Genomic DNA, 15,894 nt, shown 5'->3' with positions numbered 1-15,894 from the left:
CCCCCCCCCCCCCCACAGTGGTTATCAAGTCTTGGGAAATCTTGACTCATAGGGCTCAAACTCAGACATATTTATGTAAAAGAAGCAATTTAAGAACCATTTTACATGTAAAATAAAAGTTTTTCACTGGGGAAAGTGTAAACTTATTTTAAATCTAAACCAACTACACAGGGCTCTTAGGAGGATAAATTAATCAGTTTACCATGCCAGGTACATAGTAGGTTGCTTTAAAAGTATGTCATTTTCGTTTTTTCTTAAGAGGTGGTAAGAATATAATTGGCTGAGCAGAAAAGGAACACAAGGATTAAGGCACAAAGTTTTGCTGTTCAGAGTTTCTGGGTTAGTAATGCTTGGGTTTCAAAGCTGTCATCATCTTACAGTCACTTTGTGATCTAGTTTTTTTCATCAGTAAAATGGTAGTAATACGTATTATAAATAAGTTGTGAATAATTAAGCAAGTGACATGATTGATAAATACTAGCTGCTGTTGTCCTCACAACGCTGGGAAATAGACATTCTACATAAGGTAAAACTGAGGCCTGGGTCAGTTGTTGTTTCTGGAGAAACAGTCAGTAACTTTTTAGTGGAAAGAGTGTGTGTCTTTGGCCTCTTCCCTTACCTTATGAAAGCAGTTCTGGAAAGACCCTGCCCTTGACTCTTGGTTGTCTTTTCAATTCTGATTCAACCATTTTACATCAGAAAGTCCTGTGGAAACCTGGAAAATGTCATTTTTCTTTCTTCCTGATTTCTCTTGTCCACACTGAGTTTTGATTTTGGGTGTTACAAATTGAGACTTTTTTTTGTTGTCTTTTGTTTCTCCAGTTTTTTAATTGAATCTGCAACTAGGATTTTTCTGTATTATGGAAATAATCTGGAAATGCATCTAGTCCAAAAAGGGAGTTTGTTTTCAAGGTAGGGAGGTTTTCTCTTTGCCCCAGAAATACTAATGTCACAGGCACATTGCTGTTACATATTCAAGTATGAAAGTTACAGTTGAACTAAAATAATTTATATCTAGTTTTGTATTTAGTTGTTTTCCACCTATTATAAGTTTGGTTTGGCTTAATGTTGTTTTAATTTGGTTAATGTTAACTGTGCTGAGTTGAAGTAGCTCTCATTTCTCATTTCTCCCCACACTAGTCTAATTTCCTTCCCCTGGTACAGCTTGAAATAAGCAAGAAACATTTTTTCCTATAGCTTTTAAAACCTCAAGCTTTTTTTCCTACAAAAGTCTATAGACCAAATGTTAAAGAAAATAACCCCTTTTAAAACATTAAAATATTTCTATAATCAATAGCGGAAACAATGACTCCTTTCAAAACATTTGTTTTTAAAATTCACATCTTTATTGTAGACACCATTTCCCATTCCATGCCCTTAAAATATACTGTCTATATTAATCTTGGCTGCCCAACTCTTTGAGTAGTTAGCAAATTCTACCTGTTTCCGTGTACTGTGTACAGCCAGCACCTGGTTGTAATGCAAGAGTTAGTTTCTGCTCTGCAGCGGTTTATTATTGAGTAGAGGAGATAATGCAGTAAACAAGAAGTGAAATCTTATGTGGTAGGTGTCCTAATAAAGGTATGGCAGCGTTTTGTAAAACAAGTAATTCTTAAGAGAATTTCCCAGGTCAAGGGGATGGAGGGTAAGCTGTCTCAGACAGAAATAACAGCCTGAGTAGAGGGTGGCTAGTTATTAAAGTTGGTTTGACACTCTTAGAATATCAGAATTCCAAGTTGGGAGCAGCTGGTAGGCAGGAGCAGATCCTGAAAAGCTTTGAATTCCTTGCCAAGAAGTTTAGATACTATCATGAAGCCAGCATTGGTACCTTGGAAGGGAAGATTAATAGTTGAATTTTAGGAAGATATCACATGTTTAAAGGATGTAGGGAAGTCAGTTACAAGGTTCTGACAGGAGTTCATGCACCATGATGAGGAATAAACAGGCAGTGGGGATGGAAGTGAAGGAAGAAACAGAGTCTCTAAGGACTTCACAATAAATTTGATGGAGGGCCATGCAGAGGCTGAAGGAAGAGCTCAGTTGGCTTCCAAGTTGTTTTTGTGTGACTGTGGATGATAACCAAGACAGGTAAACAGAGGAAGAGCAGAGTTGGAGGAAAGATTGTATAATCAATTCTCAGGGTATCTAAAGGTTGGAATGGATTGGTGATCAGTTGGCCATATTTATCCTAGAGCTAAGGGGAGAGATTGGACCAGGAAATGAATAATATTGGGTTATTACCAATAAGATTGTTAGTAACTTCCTGTGAGTGGATTGCCCAAAGACAGAAAGCAAAATGATACTTGAAATGTAAGGAGGAAAAAAGAAAGAAAGAGGAAAGATTTGTGAGTAAACAGAATTGTCAGAGCTGAGTGCATACCTCATGCCAGTCTTTGTGTTGATGCTTTACAAATACTATTCAGATTTGGGATTTGTCATTATTATTATTATTTTGAGATGGAGCTTTGCTCTTCTTGCCCAAGCTGGAGTTCAGTGGCGCGATCTCAGCTCACTGCAACCTCTGCCTCTGGGTTCAGGCAATTCTCCTGCCTCAGCCTCCTGAGTAGCTGGGATTACAGGTGTGCGCCACCTGGCCGGGCTAATTTTTTGTATTTTTAGTAGAAACGGCGTTTCACCATGTTAGCCAGGCTGGTCTCGAACTCCTGACCAGGTGATCCGCCTGCCTCAGCCTCGCTTAGTGCTGGGATTACAGGTATGAGCCACCGTGCCCGGCCTGTCATTATTTTATAGATGAGGAAACCGAATTAGTGAGGTTAAGGAACTTTCCTGAGGTTTGGGTCAAATCAGGTGTGTATACTACCATGTATCCATTTTCTTTTTTTTTTTATTTTTTTTTATTATTGAGACGGAGTCTTGCCTCTAGCCACCCAGGCTGGAGTGCAGTGGCCGATTCAGCTCCTGCAAGCTCCGCCTCGCCCACGGGTTCACGCCATTCTCCTGTCCATCCAGCTGCCCGAGTAGCCTGGGACTACCAGGCGCCCCAGCGCTCATCGCCACGGCTAGTATTTTGTTATTTTTTAGTAGAGACGGGGTTTCCCCCGGCCCGTATTCAGCCAGGATGGTCCTCGATCTCCTGACCTTCATGATCGCCCGTCTCGGCTCCCAAAAGTGCTGGATTAGCAGGCTTGAGCCACCGCGCCCGGCCATGTATCCATTTTCTTAACATTTTTATCAAGTTTGAAAATAGAAGAACAGCTTCATAGAAGAGTATATGGGCCCATTTCATGACCTTAAAGTCTCACTGAAAAGGCTAAGTTCCTCTTTTCCCATAGACCTGGGCTTAAAATCTTTAGTAATCAGAGTTTTATGTTCAATTAAATTTGTTGTACGTATCTTGGGATAGATAGCGTTTGTTTTTCTTTAATGTGCAGCTCTTATAAATTCAAGGAAATAAACAGAATTTCCTAATATTACAGAAGGGCAAATAAAATTAGTAGTGACTTCGTATTTAGTTGTAAAGACAGAAGCAGAAATAGACTCCAAATTGACTCATTGCAGACTAGAGTATAGTTATTATTTTTTTTTTTTTGTATTTTTAGTAGAGGCAGGGTTTCACTGTGTTAGCCAGGATGGTCTCAATCTCCTGACCTCATGATCCACCCACCTCGGCCTCCCAAAGTGCTGGAATTACAGGCGTGAGTCACCGCGCCCGGCCTGAGTATAGTTATATTTTCTAACTCATAATCATCCCTTTAAAGCGAGTAAATATTCTTTCTGACACTTTGAATTGTTTTTCATCCACTGGAATTCCTCTTAATCTAGAATTGGGAGACCTAGTTTTTTTTTTTTTTTTTTTTTTTTTTTTTTTTTTTTTTTTTTTTTACTCTACCAAAATTGGAGGGGCCTGATGGTTTTTTACACTATCTAAAGCCCAGATACTTGAATTTGTAATTTTATTTTTAACCTATGCCACTCCAGTTGAAGACTTATTTCTGAGTTTGACCTCTTTCCTATATAGGGTGAGTTTTAGGCTCTTCTGCTAAGTGTGTATTCCATAGACAGCCACAGTTACAAATGCTTTACCATCTAATTTCTCAGAGACAGGGCACGTGTTTGGAGAGGCTGTTGGCAAACAAGTGAGGTCTGCTACCCTTTCTCAGTTTTCTTACAGACAGATTTACATTTGTCCCTTAAAGTTAGCTAAATTCAGGAATTTTGCTGAGATATGTAGGCTGGTATCTAGAAGCAGGTAAGAGGAAATAATGTCTTACTGCTCCATGGCTTTCCTTAACTGCTGATGAAACATGTTTCATTGTTGGGGAATACTGCAGCCAAGTGGCCTAGCAGCGGGAGAATACAAAGCATTTAGTCCTGTTGACCCTTTGTGAAAAGTGTTGCTCCAGTTACACTGTTAGTGTTTACTGGATCTTGTACTTAAATGTGATTCATGATAGCATATGATTGACTAAAATGGTGTCAGTGGTGGCATTACCAGTTACAGGAACTCAAGTATCCCCCCACAGTTTGTGATCACGAGTATTTTTTCTTGTTTATTTCTTTTCCTTTCCCATCATCCTGCCATTTCTAGTTTGACTCTAAAGAAATGCATCTCCTTCACTTCAGAGTTGTCTTTGGTTGCTTAGTTCTTTTTGTCTTTGTTCACTGCTGCTTCCTTCCCACTTTACAAATCTTTTGCTTGTCTCCTCTCTGCAGTTTCCTTCCCATTCTGCTCTGTGTGTATTTTGATCTTACCAGTCTAATTCGTAGTCTCTCCCATGGAGTGTATTTTCTAATTTGTATCTCTCCATCTGTATGTCTTTGAGGAAGTTTATTTAAGCTCTCTGTGCTTTTTTAGATTACTCTTAAGGTGTGTCTTGATAACCAAGGTTATTGGGGAGTGATGCTCTTGGTTAAAAAAAAAAAAAGCAGGAGGTAGTAAAGTGAAAGTAAGCTTCTTTTATGCTTGCACTCCTCAGAGGCAACCACTATTTACTATTTTTAAAAACCAATTTAAAAAGAAGTTTGTATACTCACAGTCTCATTTTAAAAACATCCTGTGAGATTATACTGTATTACTATTGTTCAACTTGCTTTAAAGGTTGAAATAGCACTCTGTGGTGTTTCAAGCATAATTTAACCAGTCTGAAAATTCATTGACATTTAAGTCACCTCAACTATCTTTTTTTTTTTTTCTTTAAAGACTTAGGCCAGTTGATTTGTAGAAAGAAAAAATGATAATTAGAAGCTAGGATTTTGGTTTATTGGAAACTTAAGGATAGTTTCATTTGGGAGGTTGTTCCCCTAATTTGTGCATATCAGAATTTCAGTTTCCAGGATGACTTGGACAAGTTGTGAAGTTAACTGTTGATTTACCACATTTGACTATTGCTCTCAATTTTCTTCCATCTAGTCCACCCAGTGGTATTACTGAGTTTTGAAAGATATTTTTGAATATTAAAAAAAACCCTTTACTTCTAAATATATAAAAAAGCCAGAAGGAGGAATCTAGAGAGTGGAAGTGGAAGTTATATTAGAGTAACTAATGGTGTCCTTCAGAGCATGCATACCAACTAAGGAGAGTTTAACAGATGTTAAATTCATCATGATAAGAACCCTCTCCATATCCTTAAATGTGAGTTAACACCCTTATAAGATTTAAAAAGATAAGAAAATAGTTGAATTAAATTCATGGCCTTTTCACTGTCTCCTGATTCCATATTAAAAAGGTTACTAAAGCTCTAAAATTTGCATTTCAGATTTTTTCATTTTGTTTCCTGGTTGGAGCTTAAAATGAACAAGTATTTGGTATTGTTGAGATTTATAAGAGATAATCTTTAATCTTATCAGAAAACTTTTCGTAAATAGCATCTTTAATATAAACTATTGCTGTGAAACTCTTTTTCTTTCCTATGTATATTATTATATTCAGTAAACTTACGTGTTTAATTAGACATTATTCCTGATCTTTGGCTTCCCAATTTCATTAGACGAGATTAGAATTGTCCCTTTTGTATCTTTGATATATCGTGGTTATCTCATCCTTTTCTTGACTCATCAGCACCAAGGTTAGATTCATTAAGTTGATCATTAAATTTATATGAAACCCACAGCTTTAAAGTAGAAGAAAACCCCACAAATCAACCAGAACAGATGTTTAGAATTGATTGTCGTGTTTTAAAACTTTATTTTTTTGTTTATATACATTTTGTCCATATAATTGCAGTTATCTTTCTTAATTGCTTTTGCTGACTTAGCTATTACCTTTAATCTTTTTAACTTTGGGATATTCAATTAATTTGGTCAGAACTATAATTATAGCATGGTTGATTTTTTTTTTTTTTTTTGACATGGATTTTTGCTCTTGTCCCCAAGGCTGGAGTGCAGTGGTGCAATCTCGGCTGGCTGCAAACTCTGCCTCCCGGGTTCAAGCAATTCTCCTGCCTCAGCCTCCTGAGTAGCCGGGATTACAGGCGCCTGCCGCTACTACCCCTGGCAAATTTTTTTATTTTTCGTAGAGACGGGGTTTCCTCATGTTGGTCAGGCTGGTTTCAAACTCCTAACCTCAGGTGATCCACCCAGCTTGGCCTCCCAAAGTGCTGGGATTACGGGCTTGAGCCACCACGCCCAGCCATGGTTGATTGTTTTTAACTGTTATAGTATTAAAACAATTTTGAGTTTTTGGCTAATAGTAGTCAAAGAAAGAATGCCAGTGAAAGTGCTTTATAAAATGTAAAGTGCTATACAAATGGCAACTTAAAATTTAAGCAACACATTTATTGCACCTGTGAAAACAAATAAAAGAAAAAACTGATCAACACAGTCCTCTTCTAAATTTCTTTCTGGCCCAGGAATGTGTGTACATGCAAAGGCAGCTATGTCAGAGATAAGCGTTACAAACTCCCATAAGTAGGCATGTTTTAACTGTAACCTTTCAAATCCTGAGAAACTTCTCAAAATGTTTGTCCTATTTGAAGAAACTTCAGACAGCATACTGTAGACAGACAGACAGATGATGATAGTGTCAGAAGAAAAGAAAACTGGCCCAAGATGGCTACAGTTTGGACATATGCGTGATTAAACCACGGCCTACAAACTAAAGCTGACCCCTTGGGTTTGTAACTGGAGTTTGTTAAATATTTTACTGACAGATACTGGTTGTAAATTTGTTTGTCAGATATAGAACAAAGGCAGGATGGAATCAATCATCCTTCCACCAGACCCTAAGGTGCCTACACAATTATTAACTTTTCTCTCCTACCCACTCAACCACATATTTACTTTACTTTAGGCATAACATCACTGAATATGAACCAAATTCTCAACTATTGCTTCACCATACTGCACATATTTTCCTGTAAAATAATGTATAAAGACCGTGCCTCATGCAGTCTACTTCAGAGCACAGATAATAACCTACTGGAACTCGTACTTCCTGGGTGCGCATCCTCAAGCTTTGTGTTTGCAAGCAGCACATTCAGATTCAGAACACCTCCTGACTTAGTCAATCTAATGAGAAGGTATTAAAAATTATGGAGAACAAAGCCTCTAAATAGACTAAATCCCCTGCAACTGCAGAACATCTGATTCCACCTTTAGAAACCCCAGCTGGGTTAATATACAATACTTAGGGTGCCTCATTATGTAATCACTTAAACAAATGGACCACGACGACTTAAGAATGACTCTACATCACAGTGGCCTAAAGGCAGATCCTTTGATATGCCAAAATTGGCATACATGCAGACTAGGATGGAAGGTGCTAGTGCAAAAATTAAGCAACCAGAATGGGGAAGCTACTTCCAGTGGTATCTTGAAAGTAGTAAAAGTGGGTAGGATGATCTTTTTTCCTTACAGAATGCTAATAAACAACTTAGAGGTGGTAACAGATAGCTCTCAGATATACGCTCATTAAAAAACAATCTTCAGAATTACCTTCTTTACTCTTTGGTGCCTCCTTCACCACCTATACCTTTGCTCTATCTTCATCTTTCTAACTCCCCAGGCTGGATCTAATTTTTCTTCTTCTCCCATCTCTTTCTCCTTGTCTGTCACGTGTTAAACAGACTGTGACAGGGAACATGGCTCCAAAGGCCCCTGCTTTTGTTGTCCTTCCACCTACCCTGGCAGCAACCTCTTGTGCAGAAGTGAGGGACAGGAACTCTACAGGAATGCTTCCTGTGGTTGCATCATTCTGGGAACAGCCTATGACAGGTGGGGGATTCCTAATTCTCTTTCTCTTTTTTTAAGGGATTAAAACATTTAATTGGCTGGGCGTGGTGGCTCATGCCTGTAATCCCAGCACTTTGGGACGCTGAGGAGGGTGGATCATCTGAGATCTGGAGTCCAGCCTAGCCTGGTCATTATGGTGAAACCCCATCTCTACTAAAAATACAAAAAATTAGCCGGGTGAGATGTTGGCCCCTGTAATCCTAGCTACTTGGGAGACTGAGGCAGGAGAATCGCTTGAACCCAGGAGGTGGAGGTTGCAGTGAGCCGAGATCGTGCTGTTGCACTCTATCCTGGGCAACAAGAGCAAAACTCTGTCTCAAAAGAAAACAAAACCAAACAAAAAACCATTTAATTATACATATACACACAGATATTACACATATTCAATGCAATAGCATTCAGAATCCCAGCAGGATGTTTGTGGAAATTAACAACTTATTCTAAAATTGTTTTGATAATGAATAGGGCCAAGAATAGCCAAGATAATCTTAAAGAATAAAGTTGAAAGACTTACCAAGTATGACTTACAAAGCTGTAGTAATTAAGATAGTATAGTATTAGTGGATAATATACAATTATATAAAAAGAATAGAACATTCAGATACAGCCCCATATTGGATTTATGACAGCAGTACCACTGCAGTGCAATAGAGAAAAGAGTGATCTTGGCTGAGTTTGGTGGTTCACATCTGTAATCCCAGCACTTTGGGAGGCTGAGGTGGGTGGGTCATGAGGTCAAGGGTTCGAGACCAGCCTGGCCAACTGGTGAAACCCCATCTCTACTAAAAATACAAAAATTAGCCAATCGTGATGGCACATGCCTGTAATCCTAGCTACTCAGGAGACTGAGGCAGAAGAATTGCTTGAACCTCAGAGGCAGAGGTTGCAGTGAGCTGAGATCGTACCACTGCACTCCAGCCTGGGCAACAGAGTGAGACTGTGTCTCAGAAAAAAAAAAAAAAAAAAAAAAATCATAGATTGGATTAAAATCCAGCAATGCTGCCAGAATCCAGATGGGCCTGTTGTAGATTTTTTTTTACCCACTTTGATAAAACATGAAAACAATATTGCAGATGTCAGTGGACAACTTGGAAAACAATAAAAATGACACATTATTAAATTAAGATTTCCCAAACAATTTGGATGATGCACTACCCACTATTGTCAAATGACTGACTAGGTGATAGCCAGAACTAATGACTGGTCAACTTAGCTGACCAGTTGTCCTGTACAGTCATAAAAAAGGAAAATCAAAAGACTGTATACTTAACAATGGCAACAGTTAACCTCTTAAAACTCCCAGGCCAATAAGAAGAAAATTAAGTCTATTGGTCCTAAGAGCTCTTCTCCCCTTCTCTGTCACTACTACAAGAAGCTAGGGCATTTTAAAAGGAATTGCAAGATACTGAAATGGAAACAACAGGATGATAAACTGGAAAACTAGGAATCCTCTGAGAAAATAGGGGGTTTTCATTTCTCCCAATACGCTGCTTTAACTCACTCTTTGGGAAAAAATAATTCAATAGGCACAGGAGCTGCTGTATCAGTTATAAATTCCACCTTACTTAAAAACCCCATTTTTCAGAGAAATGAAAAAGTTAACATGGTGGGTATACCTAATAAACCTATCTCTTGCTTTAAATTCACACCTTTGCTTTACTGGTTCATTGGGTTTGGCTTCCTCCCAAGGGCTATGAATATGATACTCTCAGCCAATCCCGTGTTTTCCTGACATGCCCAGAAGTGCCTGTTTAACCTTCTGGATTGAAATTTCCACAACATCCATAATGCTCATCTCTTTTTCCTCAAAGTGGGAAATGTTTCTGGAACTTGAACCATGGGATTAGGGAAAGCAAACCAAATAATGCTCTCATAATATATCACAAGTTGGCTGGGCGCGGTGGCTCACACCTGTAATCCCAGCACTTTGGGAGGCTGAGTTGGGCGGATCACCTGAGGTCGGGAGTTTGAGACCAGCCTGACCAACATGGAGAAACCCCGTCTCTACTAAAAAAAATGCAAAAGTAGCCGAGCGTGGTGGTGCATGCCTGTAATCCCAGCTACTTGGGAGGCTTAGGCAGGTGAATTGCTTGAACCTGGGAGGCGGAGGTTGCAGTGAACGGAGATCACACCATTGCACTCCAGCCTGGGCAACAGAGTGAGACTCCGTTTCAAAAAAAAAAAATCACAAATTGATGTTAGTGGTGTAAAGACACCCTCATGTGATTGGGAAGATGGGAAAACAAAAGAAATATAATAAAGGGAAGGAAACCATAAGGCTCCTTTTAAACTTCAACTTTTCTACTAATGCCAGAAGCTGAGTGTTTACTTGAAACTATGTCTTACCAGCTGTGGTCCCAGTCTAACACAGACATAGGAAAGATACTCTCAGCTGCTCCAATAAAGGTTGAGATTAACACTATGAATCCCTTGCTTAACGTAAAATAATAGCCACTATGGCAAGAAGCCTTAGGTGGAGTTGCCCCAATCATGAGATTATCTTGAGAGAGGTTTTATTATTCCCTGCACCAGTCCCTGCAACACCCCCATTTTCCTTGTCAGAGAACCAAATGGGAAGGGGATGGAGATTTGTACAGAACTTAAAGGCTGTAGACGGTATTATAATACCTAGATATCCAGTGCTTCTTAACCTTCATACTCCTGTCTGCCATACCAAACATCAATGATGATAGTGTTCTTTTTTTTTTTGGGGACAGAATCTCACTCTGTCCCCTAGGCTGGAGTACAGTGGCACAATCTCAGCTCACTGCAGCCTCCACCTCCCGGGATCAAGCGATTCTCCCGCCTCAGCCTGCCAAGTAGCTAGGATTAAAGACGTGCACCACCACACCCGGCTTATTTTTGTATTTTTAGTAGAGATGGGGTTTCGTGATGTTGGCCAGGCTGGTCTCGAACTCCTGACCTCAAGTGATCCACCTGCTTCAGCCTCCCAAAGTGCTGGGATTATAGGTGTGAGCCACTGTGCCTGTCCCTGACAATATTTTTCAGTTGTGGATCTCTGTAGTGCCTTTTTAAAGCATCCCTATACATCCAGGTAATCAGTATTTGTTTGCCTTTACCTGGAGAGAATGACGGTATACTTGGACTGTGATGTCACAGCAATATACAGTACCACTTACTTTTCCCAAATACTGAAATACGAATTTAGCAGACTTGGACTTCTCTCAGGGGATCCTCATCCCTCATCCAGTGTGTGCATGACCTCCTCCTTTGCTCTGACACTTTCTTCCTCTGAAGAAGAAAACTTGTACTTACTTCAACAATTGGCCATTATAGGGCACAAGGTGTCTAAGGGTAAACTTTAATTTTGTCTTTCTCAAGTCAGACATGTGGGACATGTTATGTCAGCCAAAGGATTGAGTGTCAGTCCTGATAGAATCAAAGGAATTTTAGCTTTTTTGATGCTTACTACTAAAAAATAGCTTAGAGGGTTCGTGGAGTTGGCTTGCTATTGTAGAAGCTGGATACTAAATTTTTATTGACTCAACCTTTTTATATCTGTTTAAAGAATGACCGGCCTGGTCCCATCATGTGGACTCGTGAGGGACAACCAGCTGTGCAACAAATTAAAGAAAGATTAGTAGGCCAGGTGCAGTGGTTGATGCCTATAATCCCAGAACTTTGGGAGGCCGAGGCAGGCAAATACTTGTGGCCAGGCGTTCAAGACCAGCCCGGGCAACATGGTGAAACTGTGTCTTTACTAAAAATACAAAAATTAGCTAGATATGGTGGCAAAACGTCCATAGTCCCAGTTACGTGGGAGGCTGAGGCAGGAGAATCGCTTGAAGGAGGAAGAGGTTGCAGTAAGCTGACTGCCTTCCAGCCTGAGTGACAGAGCAGGAGTCTGTTTTTTTTTTTTAAAGATTAATAAATGCCCCAGCAATAAGATACCCAAACTATGAACTTTCTTTCTCTTCATGAAGATGGGGGAAACACATTTGGTATGTTGACTCAAACATGGTGACCAGCAAAGACCTATAGGCTATTATAGTCAGCAGTTAGATCCAGTGACTCGAGGGCTGCCTTGTGTAAGGCAATATCAGCTACAGCCCTTCTATATAAAATTGTTAGAGAGATAGTCTTGGGGTCCCCTCCCTTACTGCCTTCATTCTGCATTCAGTTGAGCTACTTCTGAATTCTCATCATAACTTAACACTTATCTTTCAATAGATTAACTTCCTATTAGGTCTTAATTTTATTATTCTCTAATGTTACCATCTCTTGTTGCAATGATCCTAACCTGGCCTCTCTCTCTCTTTCTCTCTTTTTTTTAGACAGGGTCTTGCTTTGTCACCCAGGCTGGAGTGCAGTGGCATGATCACAGCTCACTGCTGCCTCAACCTCCTGGGCTCAGTTAATCTGCCTGCCTCAGTCTCCCCAGTAGCTAGGACTACAGGTGTGCACCACTGCACCTGGCTGATTTTTGTATTTTTTGTAGAGACAAGGTTTACCATGTTGCCCAGGCTGGTCTCGAACTCCTGGGCTCAAGCAATCTGCCCACCTTGAGTGGTACTTGTGGATCTCTGTAGTGCCTTTTTAAGCATCCCTATACATCCTGGTAGTTAGTATTTGTTTGCCTTTACCTGGAGAGAATGATGGGATACTTGAACTGTGATGTCACAGGGATATACAGTGCCCCACTTATTTTTCCCAAATATGAATTTGAATTTAGCAGACCACAAAGTGCTAGGATTATAGGCATGAGCCACTGCACCAGGCCTGGCCAGTCTTCTGACAAGACCTCTCATGACTTCATCCCGATGACATACCCAACTTTTTACCCCAAGGACAGACCTACAAGAATCACCATTAGATAATGCCTAGACAGAATGGTTTACAGATGTATCTTACTTGAGGGGAGAAGGTAGTAAGTTTAAAGCGGGATGTGCCATGGTCATTGAAGCTGGTGTTCTGCAGGCTAAGTCAGCCCAACTTGCTGAACTGATTGCCGTGACTCAACCTTGTCAACTAGCAAAGAATAAAGTGGTAAAAATTATGCCCCTATGCATCCAGTGGTGCTCATAACTTGGGAATGCTATGGAAAGAGAGAGGGTATTTAACCTTCTCAGGGCACGCCTTAAAAAATGGACTAGTCTTGGAGCTCGCTTTTGGCAATTATAAAGGTTCCAGGCTGCTCTGAATTAGACACAACATAGAATCAAGGTAGTCAATTTGCTGATGCAGTAGCTAAGAGAGCTGTGTTTGAGACACCAGTCCGATCCTTGGAATGACTGTGAGACTTAAACAGTTAAGTTTACACTAAAGGAAATCCAAGACTTAGCTTTCACCGAAGAAAGATCTACCTGGAAACGAAAGCGGGGTACTTTTCCCCAAACAGAACTATGGTATGGACCTAATGATAAACCCATCATCCTAGTGGGGTGTCAGATGCCCTTCATGGAACACATTTACAGCTTGACCCATTGGAATTCAGATAAAATGATATCCTATTATAAACAATATTATTGGAAACTGTCATCATGGCACAGAAGATTGATTCACAGTGTACCATCTACCCAAAACACAATCCTGGAAAACCCCTTTATGTGGCTCAGGGTCATTTTCTTTTTCTACCTAGACCTTTTGAGATGTGGCAGCTTGATTGTATCCAGCTGCCACCATCTTAAGCATATAAACATGCATTGGTAATGATATGCATGTCTTTGCATTGGGTAATGCAATTGCCCATCCTGCTGATGGTCAATGGTAGTGGGTAAAATCTTATTAGAAAGGATTACCCCATTGTGGGGAGTCCCCTTTTGAACTTCACAGCAGTAGGGGAACTTATTTTACTGCCCAGGTCATTGAGCATTTGTAAAATTTGGGACTGGGCGCAGTGGCTCACGTCTGTAATCCCAGCACTTTGTGAGGCCGAGGTGGGCGGATCACCTGAGGCCAGGAGTTTAAGACCAGCCTGGCTAACATGATGAAATCCTGTCTCCACTAACAGTACAAAAATTAGCCGCTCATCGTGGCGCATGCCTTTAGTCCCAGCCACTCAGGAGGCTGAGGCAGGAGAATCACTTGAACCCGGCAGGTGGAGGTTGCAGTAAGCCAAGATCACACCACTGCACTCCACCCTAGGTGATAGAGCAAGACTTGGTCTCCAAAAAAAAAAAAAAAAAAAAATTGGCCTATATTTCAGTATTTTGATTGTGCCTACCACCCTTAGTCCTCTGGATTGGTAGAATGGAGCAATGGAATAATAACACAATTGGCGCTAAGTCCCTGGATTGGTGCAATGGACCAATGGAATAATAGAAAAAATTGGCTAAATTTATGGAGGCTTTTCACCTCTGCTGGCCGAAGGCACTCCCCTTGGTATTGTTCAACCTTTGATCCATCCCTTTATTAGCTCTCTTCTCATGAAATTGTAACTGGAAGACCCAGGCACGTGGGAATCAAGATGACTGATCCAAATTTACTGAATGGGGACATCTTGCACTATTTTAAGGGACTCATTCACCAACTCATGAAAAGCCAGACCTTAGTGCAAGACACGTCCCACAGTGTGCTTCTGGGAGATGAAGATTCTGGTCATGACCTCCAACCTGGAAATTTTGTCTGTTGGAAAAGACATCTCATAAAGGACTCCCTCCAGCCTTGGTGGAGGGGCCCTTGCCAGGTACCGCTGAGTAATCCATGCACAGCAGAGTTAAAGGGTGTAGACTCACCGATCCATATCTCTCACCTTAAAAAGGCACAACTTCCTGAATGGACCATGACTCCCACCAAAGATCCCTGACGCTGATTCACCAAACAGTTTCAACCCTGAAACCAGGACGAGAAGTTGACAACATCTGAGTGGACAGCTAATTGACCCAAGACTTGAGAGCAGGCCTGTATGATCTCCTGTCTAAACATTCTTAGAGTATTATATTTACTTTGGGGACTATTGGCCTTGTCTGCTTTGATTCAGATTATAGGATATATAACCTGGTTAATGTTTCCATACACATGATGGCCACCAATATATATATACACTTGACTTTTCAGGGTCTCTGCTGGCGATGGAAAAATAGTTCATGAGCTAAACTTTTCCAAAGTGTGGCAGATAGAGGCAGTCTCTCAGATTGCTGGATTTGTCACCAGCTTCCTAGGGCCATTCAGTATCATTACATGGTACTTGTTGCACCTGTGATTGATTTTTCTGACACTCCAAATGTTACCATATACTTGCATCAGTTCTCTCCAGGTGTCCCTTTCCAAATTCAAATTCAGCTTCTAAAGCCAGGCCATATTTTCATTCTGTGCTTAATAATATCCCCTAAGTCTCACCCCTTCCCACCGCCCCCAGGCCTGTCTATCAGGAAGCCAATCAGGGACAAATTCTCTAACTTATCTGGAACACAAACTTAATTCCTCATCTTTTCCAGGCCGCTGTCCCTACACATTCCTGGCCTCCCACCGTTACTGTCATAACTGGCAACTGAATGTCCAAAGGAGAAAAAGCAAAAGCAAATTGTGCCAGCACGTCTTGTTTGTTATGTATCATGCTTATGCAGGTTTTTGTAAGACCTGCAGTAAAACCAATCCATGGCTCACTCATGTTTTAAACAACTTACCCATGAATGAATAGTTAATAGATACATTTTGGTATGTGGCATTGGGCCACACCCACCAACCCAAGGATGGGCACATAGTGTAAATAGCTGGCAAAAGAGCTGGCAAATTGAAAGGAGC

The 15,894-nt window shown here is 40.5% G+C and overlaps 1 protein-coding gene across 6 annotated transcripts in view; it reads left to right on the top strand.

Annotated features, from left to right (window-relative positions):
- SINHCAF (SIN3-HDAC complex associated factor) overlaps positions 1-15,894 on the top strand; it is a 45,496-nt gene that overhangs the window by 6,453 nt on the left and 23,149 nt on the right. The window contains exon 2 of one of the 6 annotated variants that reach the window (XM_017851469.1): positions 14,912-15,053. The exons of the other annotated variants lie outside the window; for them this stretch is intronic. The gene's annotated coding sequence lies outside the window, so the exon portion shown is untranslated. The remainder of the gene's footprint in view (positions 1-14,911; positions 15,054-15,894) is intronic. 6 annotated transcript variants of the gene reach the window in all.

This window comes from Rhinopithecus bieti, unplaced genomic scaffold (genome assembly GCF_001698545.2).
Source record: "Rhinopithecus bieti isolate Rb0 unplaced genomic scaffold, ASM169854v2 scaffold_34397, whole genome shotgun sequence".
Lineage (NCBI taxonomy): Eukaryota > Metazoa > Chordata > Mammalia > Primates > Cercopithecidae > Rhinopithecus > Rhinopithecus bieti.
The sequence above is the reverse complement of the archived record's forward strand: the minus strand, read 5'-3'. Positions and strand labels throughout refer to the sequence as shown.